Source organism: Ahaetulla prasina, chromosome 2, assembly GCF_028640845.1.
Source record: "Ahaetulla prasina isolate Xishuangbanna chromosome 2, ASM2864084v1, whole genome shotgun sequence".
NCBI lineage: Eukaryota > Metazoa > Chordata > Lepidosauria > Squamata > Colubridae > Ahaetulla > Ahaetulla prasina.
In genome coordinates, this window is record NC_080540.1 from 196265958 (window position 1) to 196272965 (window position 7008).

The window sequence follows — 7008 nt, forward strand, 5'->3', positions numbered from 1 at the left end:
TTTTTCTAAATTTATTTCAATCCTGTTTTAGACCTAATTTGGACTCTGCTTGCCTATGGAATTATCTTTGCCTGGACAAATGTTAAGAGAACAGTAATGCTATTGATTCTCTTGGACCTATCCGCAGTTTTCTGTATTATTATCATCTTCAGTATCATAGAAACATAAAGAATCTAAGTTGCAAATGGACAGAAAATTTTTGAAATTTTCTCTTATTCTTGGATAGCTATCTTCAGAAGACAGTGCCAGGGAAAATTCCATCTCAACCCATATTTGCACTTTATGGTTCCTGGGAAGTCTTTTTTTTTAAAATATCTGTATGAAGCAACCAAAGTGAGATCAAATAAGAGATTTAGAGTAATGCTCTATCAGTATACTGATGGCATGCAATTCTTTTTGTTAATCAGTGTTGAGCTACAATAATGACCTTTACAAGGGTCAATAAACGTAAGATCAACCTATACAGAATGAAAAGTCTATTGATTTACTTGTTCAGTTGCTGAATCAACCGCATTCAACTTGCTTCAGAAAAGAGTCTGCTCTAAATGTTTACTTTTGTAAAATGCAAATGCTTTAAAGTTCCTCTATGACACTTCCTTATTGCTTCTCAACTAACCAGACAGATCTAATTATATTTGAGTATACCATAAATTATTAGAGTTGTGACACTGCATACACAAATCATCCCACCGTACTTCCTCATTAGGTACAACATTTGCACAATTGATATGTAGTGTGCCCTAGGAAATTGGAGGGAGTGGTTTAATTAATATTGTTTGTATAGCTGTGAAGATGGATATTGAAAGCTATTTATTTTATTTCGTATGGCTGGACTAGCCTGATTTTTATTTTTATTGGATGGGTTTTAAAATTTTGTTATTTTACGGGGAGTACGTTTTTAACATTTTGGGCATTTAAATTAGTTTTTAAGGGATTTTTTTAATTACTGTGTGTATTTATATTTTATCTGCCTGTTCACCGCCCTGAGTCCTTCGGGAGAAGGGCGGTATATAAATTAAAATATTATTATTATTATTATTATTATAAACCTTTACCAAGAGTTTGATACTTGAGATGACAAAAATTGAAGGAACTCATCTGTATAATGCTTCAGATTTGCTTAAGCATGCTTGCAAAAGTAAGTAAAACACCTGTCTATGACTCATTAAAACATCCATGGCAAATTCCTTCATGGAATCTAACAGCTTCTTCTGAGCTTTGATGCTTAGCCACTCCCCATACTGAGCTACAGTGATTACAGACCATGGAGCTTATCTTTTTAGCTGTAGTACTCCAGCTTTCGAACACCTCCACCTACTCCAGGGTCTTTCAAGCACCAAACAAGTTTTTATTTTCTCCAGCTACTTAATATTTTAGCATTATTTTTATGCAACTTTGAGAGTAATTTTATTTCTATTCATTATGTTCATTTAGTTAAGAAGTTCTTAACAAAATAGACAAAACTTAAAGCATGTTAAATATTTTTTAATCTGTCTTGAAAAAACGTATTTTAAATAATAACATAACAAAATTAAATAAAACAAAGTATATGGTTTGAACTTTTAAAGCCTTAGAATAGGGGTATCAAACTCATGTCATCATGACAGTATCACATGACTTATTGGGACTTTTCCCCCTTTTGCTAAACAAGGCGTGGGTGTGGCCAGTGCGTGATGCATTTGACCCGCAGGCTGGGAGTTTGACAGCCCTGCCTTAGATGGTTTGATGTTCACTGATTTTGTTCTTGGGAAGTAACTGTTTGAAAATTTATTATCTACTGCTATCCAGTTTCACCAGCAGTTTTTTATCAGCAGCTTCCAAAAGCTGAATATTGTTTCCTATGCTTATCTATTGAAGACCCAGGGTTTGGTTATTGCAATACCAATTGGCCAACAAAGTTTGTTAAACTTCACTACAGACTTTTTGGCAAGCAAGCCAAGTCATTACCTGAACCAAATAAAGTATGTTTAAAAGCCAGTCTCATATTATGCAAGACTTGTTTTAAAATTAACTCATCGGCCTCCATGAAGTTCCAATTTAGGACAGACCTTGAGAAGAAAAACACCAATGTAAATTTATTCTTTGGTCACGTCCAGTGACTTGGAGATAATTTGTACTTGTTTAATCTGGTCACTCTTTAAATAGCTGCCAGTTTTCAAAAGGCTGATGCTTGTTTATGATGAAGCAATTTCAAATTTTTGTGGAGATTTAGAGTTAGGCCCAAAAATGACAGGACATACACCTAGTGTATTGAGAATTCAGAAAAACAAAATTAAAGAGGAAGGCTATCTTAAGGCTTTGATGCAAAGATCCAACTTTTTATTAATCCTCTCCACATCTCAAAAATACTTTAAATTTTATATCCATCTAAATTGACTAGTGGTGATGAAATTTTTTTGAGCATGGCCGAGTGAATGAACTTTAATTTTGGAAAGGCCAATGCAGTAAGCAGCAGCATGGGAAAACACATCCATTAAATACAATATTTCATATGCAAAGTAAAATACCTTTGACAGAATTGGAATCATCTACTATTTTTTCTTTTGAACAGACAATTGTTTTTTTTAAAAAAGTTTTTTTTATTTTGAATACATTAAAACAAAAGACAAACATACATTTATATACATATCACTGTTTCTTATCAGCTATTAAAAGCAGTCTTTTCTTACTATTTATATATATTTTAATTCTATCTTATTCTACTTTTATATTATCTATCTTCCTTTATTTCCCCTACATTTTACCCTGTTATTCAATTTTCTTATCTTTCCTATTTTCCAACCATTCATACCATCTACACCAGACCGTATAATATTCTGTATCCTCTTTTTCTTTGATTTCTTTTGTGAGTTTATGCATCTCTGCACATTCTAGGATTTTCTTAATTAAATCTTCTTCCGTTGGTGGGTTCTCCTTCTTCCAATTTTGCAGGTAAGCTATACACACAATTGTAAGCATGTGCAGGTGTATCATATACCTGTACTCACACCCTAAAAAACTAGCTACCTGGTCGCTATGAAAAAGACTTGATAGACATAATCAAGCATACTCTCTTAAAAAACATTCTGTATTTCATACATCTTGCTGAATTTCTTTATCGTAATATTGATATTACTGCATCTTGAAATAACGTGTGTCTGTATGTGTGTGTGTGTGTTTGTTTACTTACTTATTAAATTTAGTGGCTTCCCGTCTTACTATAAGGTAACTCTGAGTGGAGTTTCCAACACAGATCTACATGTAGGCAGAAGTTCTCTGACCAATAAATTAGAGATAAAGTACAAAGCTGATTGGCACAGGTGGCATTTTTTGAAATTGTGATTTGTGTAAGTTCACAAATGCTCAGAATAGCTATTCTGTTTGAAGGGGATGAAGGGCATGGGCAATTGGGAGAAAAAAGAAGGCTGATCAGCATTATTGGCATGTGAAAGCCTCATTTCCTGCCCTTAAAAGGAACAGCATTCAGTGGAAAATATGCAGTTTTGAGTCTTCTTAGTCCTTGACATTAAAAGGAAAAAAAAATGGATGAAAGGAAAAAGAAATGGGTTAACAACTACCAAATAATGATAACTGTTAGTGGAAAAATATGCTATTCCAAAGAATTGCATTTTTTTCCTGCCAGGTTTCTTAAGCAATTAAAATGTGCCCAATGGGGAGAAAGGCAATAGTTAAATGTTAAGTATTCATATAGGATAAATATAGCAGAAAGTTCAATATAAATCACACATTTGTGTAGCACAAATATAGCAGAAAGTTCAATATTTTTATATATTATTTTCAGTATTTTTTACAGTAAAGACACATTGTATTATCATTCCCTTTATGCAGGATGAAATTGAGAAAGCCTACAGTCATCTAATCAATATATAGCTTTCTAACACAAAAACTATTCTCATCTATTACGTTATACCAGTTATCTTCTGTCATTTCATCCTTTTATACTTTAAAGATTAATACTGTATCTTAAAAGATGCTTATTAAGGACCTCCCATAAAAACAAACACCAATCTTAATTTATTTTATTTATTTATTTATTTATTTATCATATTTATATACCGCCCTATCTCCCTAGGGACTCAGGGCGGTTCACAGGCAAATAAAAATACATATAAATACAGAATAAAATAACAGTTAAAAAGCTTATTCTACATGGCCCAATTTTTTAAAAAACCATATAAATAATAAAACCCATTTAAAACCAATATAAAATTTAAAATCTACTCCAGTCCTGCACAGATAAATAGGTGTGTTTTAAGCTCGCGGCGGAACGTTCGGAGGTCCGGAAGTTGACGAAGTCCTGGGGGGAGTTCGTTCCAGAGAGTGGGAGCCCCCACAGAGAAGGCCCTTGAATTGAAGAAGAAATCAGAAGAAATATAGCACCTTTATCAATCTATTGCCTTCACCCTGGTAGATACTTTTCCTCCCTAGAGGTTATACATATACTAAGAGTAAGACTCAGTAAAGCCAAATTAAGAGCGTATTACAATCTCCAAGCATAGTCACAAATCTAAGTGAATTTAATGGCCTGTGGCAGGGAGGAAGTGATGGCCTTTTCAGCTTATACTTCAGTTCACAGCAGTTGTTTTTAGTAAACATAGTCAGCATCATACAAGCTCCCCCAGGATCAGAGAAATGCTAAACGCAAATCAGCTGGGAGGCCTCCTATGCTGTCACATTCTGATCATATTATATATTAAAGATCAAATCACATATTAAAGAAAGCCACTGAAAAGGGTAACTTTAATAGACCTCAATTTCAGACCAAACTGAATTCTTGATAGTTATGAAGAACATTTTTCACTGCAAAGTATCACATACCATTTTATTCTTTTAAAAATCCCAAAGTAGATTAGAATAAAGTAACAAAAATACAATGTCACATGCAGCAGCACATACCTTTAGTAGAATATTCTTTCCTGTACGAAAAACAGCCTTGGAATTTTGAGTTTCAATGGAAGAATGGAATGGAGCAGAAAAATAAAAAGATATTCAGGATAGATGGATATGTTTCAGGCTCAAAAGTGTTCTTTTAGCTTTTTGCTACTGGAACAGATAAAACAATTGTTTATATCTCTATTCTTTATACTATGCAAATGGAGCAAAAAAACCAAACAAACCCAGTTGTTTATGAAAGTGTTGAAACCCAGTAACTTCTTTTCATTGAACGTCTCCACCCCCTCCCAAAAAATCACCCAGTACATGCATGCAGCATAAATTTTGTGATTGCACCAATTTTCTGAAAGTGCTGCTGTAACTTTCATTGTCCAAAGGGCATTGCATACTGTCAATATACATCAATCCTACTGCAAAAGGACATCAGAAGATACAGGAAAATTAGTTGATCAAGATCAAATCATATCAGGCCGGGTCCTCAGTGACCAAATAGAAAGTTGGATAAAGTACTTGGAAACTGTTGAAGTTACCCTGAACCAGGGATGTCCAAACTTGGCCCCCTTGAAGAGTGGTGGACTTCAATTCCCCGAATTCCCCAGCCAGCAACTTGCTCATATATATAGCTCATGCTGGCTGTGGAATTCTAAGAGTTGAAGTCCACCACTATTTAACGGGCCAAGTTTGGACACCCCTGCCCTGAACTATTTCAATTTTTTTTTATTCCAGGCCTATATCAGTTCTTTATTCTCTTTCATTTCTAAATGCATGCCATTCTTATTGAAAATGTTTGTCAATCATGATTATACAGATATTCATATTTCACATGTCAGATCAAACAATGTGACTGCAAGCTCCTCAGGGCACAGATCTGCTCATTACTATTCTGTGCAATGAATGAGCATGGTGTGTGTGAGTATAACTGGAAGAATGTACAGACATAGGATACTTGAATGCAGGCACTTCAAGACAGTCAACCTTCTCCAGCTTAATTAACAGGTCATAAAATGAACTATCAGCTGCTATGAATAACCTTTAATTAAAACTTTAATTAAAACACTGTAGTAGAGAAAGTTGATATTGAAAGACAAGTTAACATTTCATCACAATTCCATTCAGTGACTTAGAGTATCAGTAATTTGCCCAAGGTTAACCAAACAAACTTTATGGCACAATATGAATTTGAACTCAAATAATTGTAGTTCATATGATTATCCTTTGATTTCCCTACACCATCTGCCAGTAAATTATGTTTTAGTAAAAAGGAAAACATTTTAAAGGAACAGTTGTTTGCAGCCGAGATATTCTACCTAGGACAGCCATTCACACATGAGAAGAATCACCTTTAGTGAAATCCACGCATGAAACATTCCTAAGAGAGAAAGTCTCCATGTGGATGCTCCTGAAAGTCTTATGTATCCAGTAACAACTGCTGGAAGTCTCGAGGAAGTTAAACTCAAGCAGATTCAGCCATGAAATTCACCCTGTTAATCAGGACCTGTCACTTACATCCTTTACACCCAAAGGATTGTTTCAGTTTAAAGAAAAAGAGGGTTGAGCAAGGAATTTATACAGCAAACCTTATACTGAAATATACATATAACCAACCTTCCTTCCTTCCTTCCTTTTTCTCCTGGTGAGTGCCTGGACAAGTCCTTGCAGTTTTCTTAGAAGAAAAAAATTGCCTGCTTCTTAGGACTGAAGAGAGAGGGACTAGCCCAAAGTGACTTTGCGCAAAAGTGAGGACTATAAATTTTTAGTCTGGTGCCTGAACTACTACACCCGAAGTGTCAGTTTTCTCTCGAATTTAAATTGCCATTTTTGAAACATTTTGAGAACTCCCGAATTCTCGTGCACTGCAATATGTCCACACAGTATTAAAACTAAGGTCCCAAGCAGTCCTCCGGGATTACACCCCGAATGGGATGGGAAAAGGCCTGCGAAAGTTTTATCGTACACAGTTCCCCTATCGTTGTATGAGAAGGCGCGGGGTGGGAGTGGGCTCCGCACGGCGGGTCTTCTCCATCAGGGTGGCTGCAGCCCCATTCTGAGACTCCCCGTAAAGCAGAGAAGCTTCACAGTTTACTGGAACTGCGGTCACTCCCACATAGCCAGCTT

At 35.2% G+C, this 7008-nt stretch overlaps 1 long non-coding RNA gene across 1 annotated transcript; it reads right to left on the minus strand.

Moving 5' to 3' along the window:
* Positions 1–2626: 2626 nt before the first annotated feature.
* On the minus strand, positions 2627–6986 carry LOC131190336 (uncharacterized). Its single transcript, XR_009153293.1, has 3 exons — positions 6499–6986; positions 4897–5043; positions 2627–4344 (listed from the first exon to the last, which is right to left on the minus strand). It is a non-coding gene; the product is annotated as an uncharacterized LOC131190336 (long non-coding RNA).
* Positions 6987–7008: the final 22 nt, after the last annotated feature.